This window comes from Python bivittatus, unplaced genomic scaffold (assembly GCF_059951505.1).
Source record: "Python bivittatus isolate LINGU-HERP-01145 unplaced genomic scaffold, Pbiv_v1 ctg000700_np1212, whole genome shotgun sequence".
Lineage (NCBI taxonomy): Eukaryota > Metazoa > Chordata > Lepidosauria > Squamata > Pythonidae > Python > Python bivittatus.
The window spans coordinates 52,249,101-52,267,410 of NW_028277098.1; the positions used below are offsets into that span (position 1 = coordinate 52,249,101).

Sequence of the window (18,310 nt, forward strand, 5' to 3'; positions counted from 1 at the left end):
CACAGATCTTGTTTCCAGTGGTAAGGACCTTCACAAGTGGGGAACTGACCCTCAGCAGGCACTCTGCCCTTCAGCGAGCAGAATCTGTTTGGAGTAACCAAAATCATAGATAATCAGTCCCAACATAGGACTTCACAGGGTATTACCAGCACCTAGAATTCTATCAAGAAACCGATCAGCAGCCAGTGTAACTCCCACCATACTGGTGTTATATGGCTATGCCAGGCACTCTTGGTTAATGAACAGGTGGCCACATTCAATATTATGTGATGACTTGTTGCAGCTCCTCTGGTACAGTACCCTGATTATCGAACACTTTTTATGAGGCAGAACATACCATGGTCATAGTTAGATCCACCAGAAAGGCATGCTGTGGGTCCCGCCTACAAAGGAGTATCATCCTTTGCTGAGACCCAAGAGGAGAGCCTTTTCTGCCATAGCACCCGCCCTTTGGAACATCATCTCCCCTGAGGTGGGACTGTCCCAATCTTGTTGGTCTTCCAGAAGAGTCTTGAAGATATGGCTTTGCCATTTGGCCTGGGATCTGGTGATGCTGGTGGAAAGCCTGCTAAATGGCTGCATTTATAGGAAAATGACTGGTGTTCTTCCACAGATTGTGGGGTTTATTTACGGTTTTAAGCAGTTTTTTTTTTAATGTTTTTAATGATTTCTGGTTATTTTTTGGTTGTTTTTGTATTGTTTTTTGAATTTTTAACCTTGTAAGCCGCCCAGAATGCTTAACATGTCTACACTTCACAGTCAGCCCATACTTGAAAACAGTGTTTTTACATTTTCAATGTAAGAGGTGGAAAACAAGTTACTGGAAAAAAACTAAGAAGCTTTGGAGACAGTTTCCAAGAATGCTATTGGTTAAGGGGTTCTAGATATACCATGTGAAATAGTAAATGTATGATGACATTTCGCTGGCCATTTTAGAAGCTAGCAACAAATGGCACTCCCTAGTATACTGTTCCTGTTCAACAAAGCAGAATGCCCACAACTAATCGCTAACTTCCATATAAATGACAGTTGATAACCCTTCTCCCTATTTCTTTTGCCTTGGTAATAATTCTGGGGAAATATCAGTTACACTCTATCAGGATGCCAACATTTTTCAGGTCTACTTTGCGATTTGGCCCTTGTGATTAGCTTTCAGCTAGTGTGCACTGTCCCATGTTTTTAAACCTAATATTCTTTTCACGTTTTTTAAATTCTACATTCTGCATTGGACAAACTGGACCTTCTGTAGAACTCCATAAGACAGTAAGTACTATATAAGTACCAATCACTAAATTACAAAATAGACTTGGCCCAATGTAACAAATATTTCAACAGAAATGTATAAACATACAAATAATTTAAATAGATAGAAATGTTATTAACTGTAATGTACATGGTGGTTAGCGACTGATTGTATTTTACTTCATTAAATAGTTGTGGTATGTGACATCTGTTACCAAATTCTGTTTCAGTTCTGCTCTGAAGAAGCTAGTAACACAACTAATGAAATGTCAGCCTATGTTCCTTGTTTCACACTGTGTTATCCAGAAGGTATTCCACCAATACATGACAGCCTTGAAAATCCAGTCTATGAATGTCTATCATTCTTTCTAACCATATCTAGCTACCAGAACTGCTACTAAGTTTATTGGTTTTCATCCTGCACCAGTCTAGATAATCTAATAAATTACTATCAAGCCAAGCTGAAACAAAGCCTAAGAACTTGACATTTCCATGATAAGTTCCACAGCATTTTTAGCATAGTTTCTTTTCAATTCCTTCCATATTAATTATTCTATTGTGTTTATGGCTAGAAAAGTGATTTTAAGGAGAAAAGGAAGGTTTATTTGTGACAGCCATTGGATGCCCCAGCATTACTCTTGTTCTGCTAACTAAATCGGTAGCACAAATGTTAATATGTAGAATTGGCAATTCACCGGCAATTATAGCCAAATGATAGATATGTGGATTATTATAACTGAGGTCTACACTAATGAGTAGAAACCTTTTTGCTAAGAATGATAACTGACCTAGGAAAAGCCAATCAATGATGGGTGAATGCAAATCTGATAATGAACAGAACTGTATTCTGGTATCAAGGGGGCACTGTGTTGTGAAGATCAGGACTTTTATAGTGAATACTCAGAATTCTGTTCTTTCAATAAGGCAGGACCTCCCACACTCACACCTGATTATGATCCCATTGATTGAAACACCTGGCCCTAATTTCCCCTTCAAATGAACTGATAGAGGTTCGCATACTTTTGCCACACACAAATATGTAACTTTGGATCATTTTCCTCAATAAACAAATAATCAAGCATAATGTTTTTGACTCATTTATTTAATTGGGTTCTCTTTATCTCGTTTTAAGGACTTGTGTGAAGAACAGATCACATTTTAAGCCATATTTATGCAGAAATATTAAACATTCAAAAGGATTCACAAACTTTTAAGCACCACTATATGCTTAAAAAAAAGCTCATGCAACTTCTGCATGGTACCAAATTAAAGACATCTTTCTGCAAACATAAAAGCATACTCACTATTTACATATAGTTGTTTACAGATTCAAATATGAAAATAATGAAATTTGCAGAAAGATATTGTGTTTAATTTTGTATCATGCAGACTTTTATCAGCTTGTTTTGTAAAGCTACAGATTCACTGAAAGATACTGTTTGACAGATTTTTGTGCGGATACTTCCTTAACCAGGCTAGATCACACAGAAGACTGTCAAAACCAGTTCTCTTTCTCCAGAGTGCTGAACACAGCATAATAGATTTAAATTACAGAAAAGGGGATTGCAACTGAATATTACAGGGGGGGAAACAATTATCCAACAGATGCTGGCCTGGCTCTCCTATATGGGATGCATTCAAGTAGAGGCTAGATAGCTATTAGTCTCATATTCTATAATTGGCTTCCTGCATACGGCAGGGGGTTGAATGTGATGGCTTAAATGATGTCTTCCAATACTAAGATTCAGTAGTTGCACCACAGCATAGTTTATCTCCTCGCGAGTGTCATCATCCCTTCTCTATTTCTCTTTTTTTTCTTGCGCATATAATTTGTATTAAGAATTTTGATTGTAACTGTAAAATCTAACACAAACTAAAGAAAATAGAGAAGAGTAAAAACTGCAAGGAAAAAGAAAGAAAAAAGGAAAACAAAGAAAAGTAAGAATATAAAGAGAAAGAAAAGAAATATATAAAGAAGTGACTTCCAACCTTCATCACAAGTATAAATAAATTTAGAAACTCTTCACCTTCTCTAAAGTTACAAACATTTATCTCTTCATCCCATATCCCACCTCTTATCTATAAACAAATCCATAAAACTTCCTTTTCAGTCCTGGTGTCAGCATAAAGTCCAAAAAGGGTAACCAGAAATAACAATTTATCTTATTTTAACCTTGATTGAATAAACCAACTTTATATTCCTTCCTTTTACTTCTAACAGTCTCAATTTTTAGTTCATTCAAATACTGTCATAGGATTTTATTTCTCTTCATGTCTTCTTTGTCCTATCACACAGAGTTCTTCAAGACTTTAACAAGCCTCTTTTGTAAATCGAGTAGGAAAAAATTATCCAGGTCACTTCCTTGGTTTGTCATTTTTATTTCCTTTTTAATTTAAAACCTCAGCCAATTTCTTTTGTAGATCCAGTGAAACATCCTTTTCTAAATCATTGTCTTGGCCTGTCAGTTGTAAATCCACTTTCAATACCATTTCCATCTTGTCAGATAAAATTCATTCTACATCTGACATTTCTTCAATAACATCTTTTGGACATAGTTATTCATAGAAGCAGACATCGTTGATATTGTGGCTACTATTTTCTGATTCCATTCTTCAAAAGTCTCCATCAGTATTTTTATTGTCATAACCATCTTGCAGGCCTATATATCTTTCCTCTCCCTAAAATCTTTAGTCGCCTCTAGTGTCCAATTTTTGAAATCATGAAATTCTTTATGTTGTGTCTTGTAAAAACCAAAACAGGGTCTATTTCCCAGGAGAAGTTGTTTGTGCTGTATAATTAATTCCAAAATCTTATTGTAAAATTTTCAATATTCCAATTTTATCTGGACCCTTAGTCTGTTTATGACTTTCTAAGATCAAAATCTTATTTAGTTTTTTGCTGTTTATTTCAAATTCTTTAAATTCTTAAACTTATAAAGTTTTCTTTCATTCAGAATTAAAGCAGACTCACACAGCATTTTCAAACTCGTCATTTCGAAGGTCTCTAACAGCTTAGAGGTAGTTAATGAGCTATTTCCGAAAGTGATTAGAAAGTGAGGTTGGAGAACCTAGTGTCCTTTAAATGCCTTTACCACAGTTGCAAGCAAAATGGCTAATCCTGTTATCTCCCAGTGCTCAAACCTGTGGAAAACCGCTGTCCTGCAGTCTCCATGTAGAGCGCAGCCATCTAGAGCACATGTGGGCAATCTTCGTTCATTCCTTATCCAGAGATTTTCCAAGGAATTGGTTACTCACCAGTTCTTTGATTCTTTGCCACAGTTGTTAACTCTACTTCAGTAGTCATCTTCAGTTCGCCATACTTTCCCCAGAAGCTATCCCTTCTCTACCTCTCTCAACCTCATGCACACAGATATAAAATGGAAGCAATTTCCAGAGGTACAGTCAGAAGTACAAAAGTGGAATGCTGTATCTAAATGGGAGGACTGTGCTGAGAAATTAGTTAATTCATTAAAACAACCACCTCTTTTCTCAGGCTTGTTAAGTAGTTCTGAATTTGTGTTCCCACGTGTTCTGAAGCACCTCTTCTGAATCACTTTTGAAGCATGTATATCCCTATTACTGTATTAATGGTACCTGATTCTGCATATTCTCAGTTATATAATATCTTAGACTGCTTTTGTGGAAGAACTAACACTGGCCATCTGAGACTGTTTCAAAAACTGAATAAAAATAGTATTAAAATACTAGAAGGCTAATACATCATCCATGCATTTATGGTACCTTGCACATTCCACTTCAAATCTAACAGATTTTTTTCCATATAACAAAACTGCCAAACTGGCTTATAAATCACCCACTCTTCTTGTACACACAGCTGTCAAATTTTGACTACCAGCTTCAGTGAAAATTACAAGAATTCCTTGTTAACACTGCAGGCCCCTAATACTTGTTCTTTGATCCCAAGCACATTCTTAACAAAAAGAAAGACTAAGAATCCATTTGTTTTTACACTTCTATGATAATTCATTCAATTTATTTAACAGATATGAAAATGTTTAATAACTGATTAACAACAAAAAATAGAAATAAATCACTAAGAATATTTAAAGTTTATAATGAAGAGAGCTCGAATCCTTTAACGTTTTTGATCCTACTTCCAAGAGTGCTCTATTTCTACTTTAGGGAAACTATTTTAAAATAAGCACTAATACCGTCTATAAAAGTAAATGTCTGAAGATTCTAATTTCATAATGTGTGAATCAAATTTATGCCTGCCAAGTTTTCTTTCTCCCTTTTTAACTTTTGTATTCTACATACTGCCACAAATAGAAACCCTTAAATTTAAACTGGAACATTCACATTTGTAATACACACATTCACACACACAAACCCTTCAGTCTATTTTATCCTTCTTGTCATCATTGAAGGGGCAACACATGCTTAATAGAGCATTTTGGAAACCACTGCTGCTCTCATGGATAAACATCACTGTCATAAGGTGTTTTAGACAAGAAGTTAAGGCAGTTATCAATATCTACCCTATATGATTGTATAATTAATAACTCAACTATATAGGCTTCAATTTTATTTATTTCTTCATACATAATACACATACACAAATACAACTTACTAACATGCAATAGAAACCAGATAGGGCTTTTGAAGAATATTCTCAGAATGAAAACACTGGGCTAATCATTAATCTTCTGAATTATGAAAAGAAATAAGGAAACGTTACTCGTTAGGTTCTTGGTGTTCTTTCAGCCTCTGAGTTTTCCTGCAGATATTTCTTTACCAGTTAGATATCATCATCAATGCACAGGAGAATGAAGTTTGCTGGTTGTTTCCATACAGTAGCTTGCTCTGCTACTCTTAGTCACAGGAGCTATCAAGGAAAAATCCATGGCCTAACCATCAGTGCAAAATCAGGAGAAGTAAGAGCAATCAATTGAAGCAGTTGATTGTGAAATCCAGTAACTACCACCAATACTGGAAAAATAAGGATAAATTTAGTTGTACCCTTTCTCCTGTTATATTTTATACTTCAAAGATTTTACCATTTGTTCAAAACTAGAACAAACTATGGTACAAATTTTTGAATTTCTGTAATATGAAAGTGACCCTTATACTGAGAGAAATTGTGTTTAAAAACACACCTTTCAAATTAATAATCACTCCAAAAACGCATTAAGTCATAATACATATGTACACATGCACAGAAAATAAATACAAGAAGGCTACATCATACATAATCATGCTATTGGGAATCTCTCTTACTGATCCCTGAGAGAACAGTAAGAAAGCTTTCTTTTTCCTTGCACTGCCAAAGCAAAGGAGCTGGTGATAATCCCCTTCCAATGCAGTATTTAACACCTATCAGGCAGGTGACAAGTACTGCAGTGTAAGGAGGATTAGCACAGTGTAGCCCTTTACAGTGAAGTGAAATTCTCAGCAAGCACCAGAGTGAAGATACTATGCCCTGATCAATACTTCACACACTGTCTTTTAAAAAAGCTTTGTGTCCCACAAAACTCTGAAATCAAATAAAGGATAACACAGCAAAGCATGCTATATAATTTCTTCATCAAATATCTTTCTAAGTAAAGGAAATAATGCACAAAATTATTATTAATATGAATTTAAACAGAAATATTTGTCAATATGTATTGATAATGATACCAACCCTACATTTAACAGCTACAGAATACCTACATCCTCAGTGAATATACTCCAATTCAGCAGCACAGATTTTTCAAGCAGCACAATGCAACTGACAGTGAACTTTCACATTTCCTTGAGGGTCAGACTGCTGAAGTCCCAATAATATCAGCAGGCATACAAACAAGCCCTATGGCTGTAACCATACAAATTTCTGGAGAATAAGCCCATTATCATACAGGTGGTATCACCAATATCAAGGCACAAAACAAAACCCATTGGCCAGAAATAACTAGGATACATCGGGAAGAAGCCACTTCCTTCTTGCAAATTCTCTGGGTTTTAGCTATGTCAACATTTCTGGAATGTAGATTTCTGAAAGTAATTCAATAGCTATAATGGGTTAACAGCTGCACACCAAGACTGTGGCTATAGGCAGCAGATAGTTTTCTGTCACCTTGCTAACCTTTGCCATTCCTCTTCCTAAGTTAACCTCTGCAAATAAATTAGATACTAGGAGGACTGGTCAAAAATCTGCACAGGGTCTTGATGTGCCTCCAAAATCTTTTAAGTTTTTCACTGCAACGGTAATCTTGGCCCTTTTTTATCCTTCCATTCTTCCACATTTGAAGCCTCTTTTAGTGCAGGTGATACTCTGCCACATAAGTGATCAGGAAGAGCCAAAAGACAAATGGATTTGGATGGAGAAGCAGACAGGGGAAAGAGACACTGCTTCATTCACTGTGGGCTAACTGTGCCATCAAGTCTAAACAATGGGAAGTTAAGGTTCTTTCCATCTTAGAATCAGCCTGATTTTACACAGCTATGCATGCTGCTAAGTTATTTCTCCCTGCTACTCCTTCATGGACAGTTCTTTAAGTTAGCACAAACCCTAGATTGAGATGCAGTTCAAAGGTTATGGCATCAACAGCCTGAACCAAGACAACCTATTTTGAAATAATTTGGACACTTCCAAACTGAGGCCACTTTAATCCAAAACGTTCCAAAATTAAGCTGACTCATTATAAAGCTCTGGACTGGCTATGAAGCTTCAAAAAGTAATAATTGGTTTTTCTTGTTAAATACCATTTGATGCATTTTCCCCAAAACTGTACATAAAAATGCAATGCAAAATAGGGTAAGCCATAGAGAAAACTGGATATGCTAACAATTCTATCTTCCCTTTGGATCCAAACTGAAAGATCTGAACAAAAACACCACTCTGCTTCATCTGAAAGAAAATTAACAGATATAACCATATCTATAACTGCACCTTTAAAATATCTGCCAAAGAGATGGAGTAATAAAGATGGAAGATGGAAATGCAGAAGGGAATGGGAGCTTGATAGCACATTTTTAAAAAGTGAATTGTGGATGTAAAAATACCATATTTTTCAAACCTCTGGGGGGCACTCTTCACAAAGCCAAGGCACTGGGGTAAGTCACAAGAGCCTAATTCCCAGGATTTGTTTGATTTATCAATAAAGGTTTACAATTCTGCTTTCTGTTGCCTAAACAGATTCACTAGGGCAAAAAGACAGGTGACTGCTTGCACTCTCGTATTCAGTGCAGATCATTATATTAAGTTTCCCATGTCATTTCTTTGTCTGCTCAAGAAGCAATTTGCAGGGCTTAAGTGTCTGGGTATATTTGCTGATTCTGCTCTGTTCTTTTGCACCCTCTCTGGTTCTGGAACTAGAGCCATTTAACTATTCAGAACTATAAATTCAGAGCTCAGAATAGGGAATGCTATTTGTCATGTGTAGGGAACAAGTTTAAGGTTGGAAAAGAAGTAATCTGCATTGATCATAATAAGACTTCAGGATAGTCACCTACCTGATTTCATTAGCATTCACTTAATAGTACACTTGATTTTGTCCAAATACTTGTTCAATATTTTGTCACTTGAAAATTGATATTTCAATCCACTTTTTAAAATATTATTCAAACAAGCACAAGTGATCAATTCTTACACTTTCATTCTAATTGTAATTTGAGGAGCCTAGGATTACCATTTCTGTGTCACCATTGCTATCAATATCTCTTCCATACCAACTTCTCTATGTAAAAGCATGAACTGAAAAGACAGTATTGTTGTCTTTTATGGAACTAGATTGTAAAAAAAAATATTGAAAGTCTTGCTGATTTTCCAATTAACTTTAAGCATATCATCATCATCCTATATTATATTATATTATATTATATTATATTATATTATATTATATTATATTATATTATATTATATATTAACTAGAAGGTAGTTAATAAGAATGTTTCCATCCCCAGCAGCTGAAGAATTCTTGCGGAGATCATCCTACGTAGTTTCACCATAGCTCTAACTAAAATTACTATCAATAGTTAATTATAGCTGAATGAATATTGGTGGTTATCATTATTATTGACTGAGGCCTTATTACAATTTTCCTTAAGTCTGTTGACAATCAATTTAGGGTAAATTGAAATAGGACACTTATTGACCTGCAACAGCAGCAGATCATCACTAATGCACATACCTTATAATCAACATTTTAAAAGTAATTAAACAAGTGGCATATCATCCCTGCTGTCCTAAAAAGATGTTATTAGAACTAAGAACATCATTGCTCCCGATTTGCAACCAAAAGTAGGAATCTAGGAATTTACTAGTTCATCGTTTAACATAAAATTATTAGCTATCTACCCCCAAAATTCCTTTGCTTTTCAACATATTTCAGCTATATTTTTCTTGCACATAATACATAGCAACAACCACAACAACAAACCCTGAGCAAAATTGTTTCAGCAGTCCAGCTCTCATTTTCACAAAGTGGAAGAAAGGGCAAAGTTCAGCACAATCATAATTCCAACTTTCTTTCATATAAAACAAACTAGACCTTCTGGAAATATCACAACACAGAAGCACAATTTTATCCTGACAATTGCTTCTATATGCAATATTTTCAAAACTATTTACTATTTACTACTGCCTTTTTTTTTTTTTAATCCACTTTCAATCATGACTAATTCTACAAAGACTCCCTGGATGAGTCCCTGCAGTTTTCCTGGCAAGGTTTTTTCAGAAGTGATTTGCCATTGCCTCTTTCCTAGGGCAGAGCCCAGCTGGCAGTGGCAGGAAATCAAGTCCCTTCCATTGCATTGCGTCCAGCAACCGGCAACTGATTCCTGCTTTCCCATACAAGGTGCCACCAGCGTTTTTCCTCCCACTGAGGTGAGAGTACCTATTTATCTACTCGCTTACGCTTTCGAGCTGCTAGGTCAGCAGGAGCTGAGGGAGCAAGATGGGAGCTTACCCCGCCCGCGCAGAGCTTGGGCTCAAACCACTGAAGTGTCAACTAATTCTGGCCGGCAACTTCCAGTGTCATTAAGCCGCTGCACCACCACGTCCCTTATTTACTGCTGCTTACCTCCTTAGATTCCTTGACTTAGGAGAGGAGAGTATAAGGGTATTTACAGTATGAGTGGCTTCATACATCATGTCAAGCCATATTCAAGCAAAATTTGGTGAAACAAACCATATTATTACTTAGTGTGGTAAGTGAACCTAGTTTATATTAGTTTTATTCCAGTTTAATTATCATAGCACCCTCCCAAATAATAGACAGAATTGTAAGTTGTTGAAAAGACAATACCCCCTCCTAGGACAGCATAGCACCTTTGATCTGAAGACAAAAACTTACTTCAGAAAACCAGGGGTGTGAATGTAGCAAGTTCTTAAATCAAAAACTCAAATTCTTCCTGGGTTTCAGCAACTATAGAAGGCACATGATCCAAAGAAACAGTTCAGTTCCTTTAAGAAGTTGGAGTTAGGTATACTTCAAAGCATCTTTTTGCCTTCAAGTCTGAATACCACTAACAATACTCTCTAATTTCATCTTAAGAAACAGTTCACTTCAGTTCCCTTAAGAAGTTGAAGCTAGGTAACTCTCAAAAAGCATCTTTCTGCCTTCAAGTCTGAATGCCACTAACTATACTCTCTAGTTCCATCTTACCTCTTCTCAAGAACTGGAACTTACAAGATTTCCCAGGAGGAATTATTGCTAAACTAACCCTTGGAATCCAAATGTTGTTCAAATCTTTCAATTCAAACTTAACTGCTATCAGAATAAAACCATAACTCCATTAGAAATTTACAAAGTCCTCAAAAGACTTTGGGACATGAGGGAATATGTATAATCTACCTCTTTTCAAATTAGTAAAGCAGCTGCGACTTCTTCCAGGTTCCCGAGGGTGGCTTGGAACCTGCAGCTGTGTCAGGTGCAGCTTCTGAAGCAACCACAAGATCCTGGAAAATGACACAGATGCTGGAAACCCTTTATGGACTTTTTGCTGAAAACAGAAAAAAAATGAAGTTGTGATTTATGGGTTTGACAGTTAGAAAGAAAAATATGAAAAGAAGGAAGCCACATAACTTTAGAAAGAGAAGATAAAATATAAATGCATTTATAACTACTGTAAAGAAGATCAAAAGCCACTTCTTTATATCTATCTTTCTTTCTTTTCTTTTCTATTTACTTATCACTTTTCTTTTACTTTACTTTCTTTTTTCTTTAAATCTGTATTGTTTTTACTTTGCAAAAAACTTCTTTAATAAAAATTTAAAAAGAAAACAAAATGACACAGATGTTTTGAAGATTAAAAAAAGGTGCTTCTGAATGCTTTCATACATTCTGAAACACCACTTTTAAAGGATTTGCAGCCATAGTAGATATATGATGCTACTTTTGATATGAAATTATTTCAAAAGCTGAAATAAGAATGTTCTATAGCCTACAGTAAAAAGTATTTAAAAGAGGTATGTGCAATATTCTATACGCTGTCATTGGCTCATCTCAACCATGGGTTTGCACCTGAGTGTACGTGCAAATTTTTAATTGCACTTCCCACAGGTGAAAAAGCCAGTCTGGTTCCCTCCTGTTTTACTCATTTGATGCTGTCACATGGCCACCTTGGTCATGGCTTTCCATATATTTTTCTTACATATTTTGCTCAACCCTTTTTAATGGTCTAAAGAATTTTGGCCACAGAATAAATCTTGTATAAAATATAGTAAAACAAACATTTCAGGGTACCTGAGTAATGTAATGTAATGTAATGTGTGTGTATGTATGTGTGTACACACACACACACACACACATATATATATATACACACACACACACACACACACATATATATATATATATATATATATATATATATATATACACACATACATACATACATACATACATATATGTTACAGTACATACATGCACACACTAAAATCCTGGACAGAACTACATGATAAATCAAGAGGAAAAAAAATTGAATACAACCTTTTTTATATTAGAGCTGTTTTATACCAGAGTAATAGAATATATAAATAATTTTGTGGGAAAATTTTGTTCAAAAGCAAATTATCTAGTTTTCCATCATAAGAAATCCTCTTATTTATAAAACAGATTAAAAATTACTAAATATTCATATACCTTGCGATTTTCATCAGTAAACAATTCTATTGCAAATCATTATCAGTAGAGTATGGTATTTAATCATGCATATACGCCTCTGTAATAAAATAAGTTGTTTAAGTATTAAATTAATACAGGTTTATTCTTTGTTCTATAGGAAACAAATTAAATAATGTATGGAGCTTTGTACAGGAAAGAGATTTCTAGGAAAAGGTTGATTTGCTGGTATTGTGCAGTATTTCAAAGGAGACTTTACATTTATGGTATCTGCAGTTATATTTAAAATGCATCAAGGTTTTGATGACATCTCTTCCTGCAAAGTTGAGTGTATAAAGCTTAACTAGAGGGTGGCTATGGCAACAGCAGTGGGAATAAAGAAAATGCTTAAGCAGATATTCAGGATTGTCTTTGTTTTCATTCATAATGGGACAGATAGCAATATCAACAAAGATATCAGAGGGTGTATAAAAGGAAACCATTGTACTAAGAAAATATTTTAAACATTCAAGAAAACACTTTTTCAGTATTGCACTATATAAATAAATACACAGTACAGGCAGTCCTCAACTTGCAACTAGAGTTGGAACTGGAACTTCCATTGCTAAGCAATGCAGTCATTAAGTGAGTCCCACCCACTTTTATGACCTTTTTGCCACGGCCATTAAGCGAATCATGCTGTTATTAAGCAAATCCGACTTCCCCCATTGTCTTTGCTTGTTGGAAGCCCTCTGGGAAGGTCGCAAATGGTGATCAAGTGACCTCAGGACACTGCAACCATCATAAATACACAGTGGTTGCCAAGCACACAAATTTTGATCACATGACCATAGGGATGCTGCAATGGTCATAAGTGTGAGGACTGGTCGTAACTCACTTTTTCAGTGCCGTTGTAACTTCAAATGGTTGTTAAACAAATGATTGCAAGTCAAGGACTACTTGTATGTCCCACTATATAATACATAACTAAAAAACTGTACTGAAAAACTCCACAATACCCATTAGTCTTTCCTTATCCATGCGCATCCATATCCAACACACTTTGATCTCAGCCCCATGCAAATTGCCAGAAAAGCATTTATTTTATAAACTCCATCTCCAAAGACAAATCCAGAAAGGTAATGCTGGAAATTTGACATGAGAAAGTTTCTATTTCAAACCTCTAAAAAGATCTCAACTGCAGTGAATACATACATAAGAATGCAAGCCTATCCAAGAATAAAGACTGAAGTTTACATTGTGTATATCCTTACTATATTGTCTAAAACAAAAACAAATAAAACATCTGAGCAGATTCAAAGTTAAGTTCTAGTCCTTCTGGCTTTCAAAAAATAACTACCACAGCTCCATCCACAGTTCTACGTTAAACTTCTGAAAACATTCTAAAAAACTTTCAGTTCCAAAGATATGTGACACCCCCCATAAATGGCAATGAATAAACAACTTCTTAGCTATCGTTCAATAAAACATAAACTGCTTTACAAAACTTGGATTTTGTGCTCAATTATGACAAATGACCCACAGTATTTTTTAGTAAAGATGTTTATAATTAGTTTATAATGAGACTGCAGCACATGTCACTGGTAAAATGCCATAATAATCTACTCAGAGTTATTTAATAATTTCAGTAATAATATAAGGAGAAAATAACGAAATTTTTAGAACCAAACTACCAATGCTGCAGAACACGGGGTGAGAATTCTATCTTAAATTTCGCATTACATTGTTGAGGAAAGAATAAAAGAATAAAGAGTAAAATGAAGAGTATCTGAAAGCTACAGCTGGTACAGAATGCAGCGGCACGGACAGTTCTTAACGCCCCTAGGAGGGCACGTATAACACCTCTGTTGCGTGAGCTGCATTGGTTGCCAGTTTGTTTCCGGGTCCAATTCAAGGTGTTGGTCATCACCTTTAAAGCCCTTCATGGCATGGGACCAGGTTGTCTGAGGAACCACCTCGCCCCGGTCATTTCAGCCCGCCCCACTCGGTCCATCAGAAGGGGCAGGTTGCAGACCCCACCCGTCAAGGAATTTCGATTGGTGGGGTCTAGGCAGAGAGCCTTTTCTGCTGTAGCGCCCACCCTATGGAACATCTTACCGCCTGAGGTGCGGTGTGCCCCCTCCCTCATGGCCTTCAGGAAAGAGATCAAATCCTGGCTCTGCCAGAAGGCTTGGGGGCCAGAGGGGGGCCCGCACCTATGGAGATGGCTGGTGGGGTGAGGGGTTGTCCCCCCCCAGCATCTTACAGGTTTTTTAGGGCCAAATTATAGGAGGTTTTAGGCCATTTTTATATATGTTTTTAACTATTTATAGATTATGTCTATGTCTGGAGAGTTCTGTGTTTTTTCTTTTTTATTATTGTGAGCCGCCCAGAGTCACCCATTGGGGGAGATGGGCGGCATACAAATTTGAAAATAAATAAATAAATAAATAAATAAATCAGATTATAACACATCCTGTGTATGTTTACTCAGATATTTTAAACAACAGGACTTTCTTCCAAGTGTAACCTCCCCAAGACTAGTGCCCACAGATATGCTAGGAATTTCCAAACAATGATGGAATAAGGAGATATTCATTTTATTCACTAGATTTATATGCCATATTTCTTCCACGAATACACCGCTCATTCCTCCAATTTTATCTTCACGAGATCCACCATGTGAAGCAGGTTCTGCTGAGAGAGGTATCACCTGGCTCAAAGTTAAGCAGTAAGCTTCTATGGATGAGGGCAAAGTTGAACCAGGCTCTTCCTGATTATAGCCCTGCAATTTAACCACTATAACAAGGCTTTCACAAAGCAAAAATGATTATCAGCTTCATAATCAACTGCACAGTTCCTGATGTGCTGTTTCAGGGTTCCTCTGAAAATGACCATGGAATTCTGGTAAAGTAATTCCCAGATAAGCAGACCTGTTCCATTTCCTCTTATCCCTCCAACTGCTTGGGATTAAATTTATTAAATTGGAATTTACAAACAGAAAAGACATGAAGTGGACTCAAAGCAAGATTCATCTTGCTTTACTTGCAACCAGTCACTTCACCTTGGCTAACTATGTCCAACTCTCTAAAAATAAGCTTTTGCAGCTTAATTTTCAAAGAAAGTAAAGCAAACATTCATGGTATTTGAAAAGTACCTGCATTTGGAACACATTTCCCCATTTTGATGCCCTCCAGACACATTTCCCAGAATCCTCTTTCAAGGAAACTAAATTAATGAACATTCAACTGGATCCTAATCTTATATAGGGAAAAAAAGTTATTTTCTATCCAGTTCTATCAGTTTGATCTACCATGGTTTTTTGTCCACATTTTCTTCTTTGGGGGGCTACAATGTTTATATTGGGTTTTTGGGGCGGGTTCAGGATGGATGCGGCTTATGCTTTGTTCTCATTTCCAATATTTGTAATTCTGTATTACAATGTCCTTTGTAACATGAAATGGTAAAGAACTTTTAAGAATAGGCAAATATAGTCTGTACTGAAAATAACTGGAACAGAAATTGCTTTTTTACATATCTCCCATCTTCTTCCAAAAGATAAACAGCTCTTATAGAAAGCTTTGGTGGGGGAGATGAATGGAAATGTTAATTCTAAATTTGCAAGGGTAAGTGGATGGGAAAGGAACAACAAATGTCCCACAAATCTATAGGGAAAACACTTATTGGAGAGTGGCAGTCCACAATTCATAACACCGTTATAGATCATCCCTACCAACTGAGAAGGTTCTAAAACAGATTACATTATACCTGGCAATGCCACTGGAAAAAATAAATCTAGTAAACTATTCGCATTTGCCTTCAATAAATGGCAGCTGGTTACCAAAAAAAAAAAAAAAGTTAAGCTGTGTCAGACCTAGCTAGTGTGTGGATAGGAGACCATCAGGAAAAATAGAAGTCTAGTCAGAAACTTGAGTGAGAATAAAACAGAGTATCTAGAAGACATTTGCGAACCATTCCATATTGTAGCCAAGGAAAAATACATGGATATGCACATATAGTCATCAGGACTGAGTCAACACCAAGGAGTCTTAACAGTTTTTATAGTAGTCAATATTGCACCATGTCATCCTATCATAATTATTGTGGGAAAGAATGCACAGACTCAATAATCATTAGTCAAATTGAGTTTTATTTTAAATTTATATTTTTAATTCCCCGTCAACAGACAAGATTGATTTCTTTCTACAATATTTAAGACTCTCACAAATACCACAGAACCAGGTTACTAACCTCACTTCACCTCTACAAAATATAAAGGCTGTAACTATAAGATATGGAAGGTTCCTAGCTCTGATGGATTAGCTGATTACTTTTAAAAGTACTGTATATTAGCTTTTATTTTCCATTTTATTAGAATTACACAATGCAGCATTTTCTTTTACAGACTGCTTTTAGAAGCTTGGATGAGATGCTTAAGAATCCTTCTGTGTATTGCAATTTTAGAACATTTCCTTAACAATCTGGGTATTAAGATTTTAATGGCTACTTTGTTCCACCCAATTATTGCGCATCCAGCTCAGGTTGGATTTACATGGATTCATTTTATATAACACAAAAGGTTACTGCTGATGGGCAGTTTAAAAATTAAATAAATATGTTGTCATCAAGTATTGATAATATCTGGTTTCTTCTTGATGTAATAGTCTTACATTTTAAACAGAGAGAACCAACAGTTATTATTTCTGGTTGCTGAGAAAACTCTTGATTTGTTTCATGAAGGTAAATGGTTTTGATTTACACAAATTTCCATGTGATTACCAATGGTGTGTTTATTCATATCTATGGTACGCCTCAAGGATGCTCTGCGTGTCTTTTAGAATATGTGTAATTCAAAATTTTGACAATATTAAACATATTGTTGCTAAATATAATAATGCAAATAATGTTTTATGTTTCGTAGATAATATAGACTTTCTGTGTTATTCCATTAGTACAACAGCTTGGTATCTTACCTGGCTAATCCAGCATTTCAGTAACAATTCTGACATGTTTAGGGCTTGGAGTTTAGGGTTGTTCCAATTATTTTCTTTATCTTGAACTTATTTCTGATTTTGGAGAGATGATTTGTAACTCCATTAAGTAATTGCGATAAGATAAATATTATCCTAAGAATATGTGCTTTCCATTTATTTTATAGTCCTTATGCTTCTATTTGTTTCCAATCACATTTTGATTTTTTAAAACAGAAATGTTTGTTTTGTAGATAATTAAGTGACTAAATGATGAAAGACAAAGGACCATTTCAAAACGTTTATTTTTGTATACTTCTCCCCTTCACTTTTCTTCACTCCGCAGTTGCAACTAGCTTCTGTCATTCATGGGTGTCTACAAGAGGTCAAATGCCAAAACATGACATTCATCACTTAATGATGCTGAGATGCAGCTACAAACGGTCAGCATTTCTGTGATGATGTCATCACATTATCTTTTGGGTTTATGGTTTGCTGCAATACCACTGTCATCCTTTCCACACCAGAAAGAAGAGACAAAATGGAGACCAATTCCCTTTGTTTTGTCCTCTGGCAGCAGATTAAGAAACAAAGATTATGAAAGGGGGAAACTATAAAGAAGGAAAAAACCTCAAGAGTAGCTTCTTTAAAAGGGAAAGAACTACTCTGTCTCTTATCCACTTTAACCCTGGTGTTAAATAGAGATGCTTTCTGAACTATGCTGGAGTGTGACAGGGAAGCAGGGCAGTGTTTAATTTTCTGAAATAAATCTGCAGAATACTCAGGCTTATAGGGACCAATGTGCTTTTGGCTATTCCTCTAACTCATGTTAGAAAGGTAAAAATACCCTGCATGTAATCAGAAGCATTTTTACTATAGTCCTATGGGTTGATAAAACGGGTTGCTATTAAGTCCAGGCATAATTTATGGATGCTTGCTAGGATACAATGTATGAAAATTACAGACTAAGAAAGGCAAACAACACTTCCTGTGTATCCCCTTAGTCCCCACCACTGTGCCTGTAACTGCTCCCAGGCAGGCTCCATGCCACCC

The 18,310-nt window shown here is 35.8% G+C and overlaps 1 protein-coding gene across 6 annotated transcripts in view; it reads right to left on the reverse strand.

The window, feature by feature from the left end:
• The window catches only part of PTPRF (protein tyrosine phosphatase receptor type F), a 513,056-nt gene that overhangs the window by 445,901 nt on the left and 48,845 nt on the right, over window positions 1-18,310 (reverse strand). The window contains exon 2 of one of the 6 annotated variants that reach the window (XM_088153592.1): window positions 11,040-11,187. The exons of the other annotated variants lie outside the window; for them this stretch is intronic. The gene's annotated coding sequence lies outside the window, so the exon portion shown is untranslated. The remainder of the gene's footprint in view (window positions 1-11,039; window positions 11,188-18,310) is intronic. 6 annotated transcript variants of the gene reach the window in all.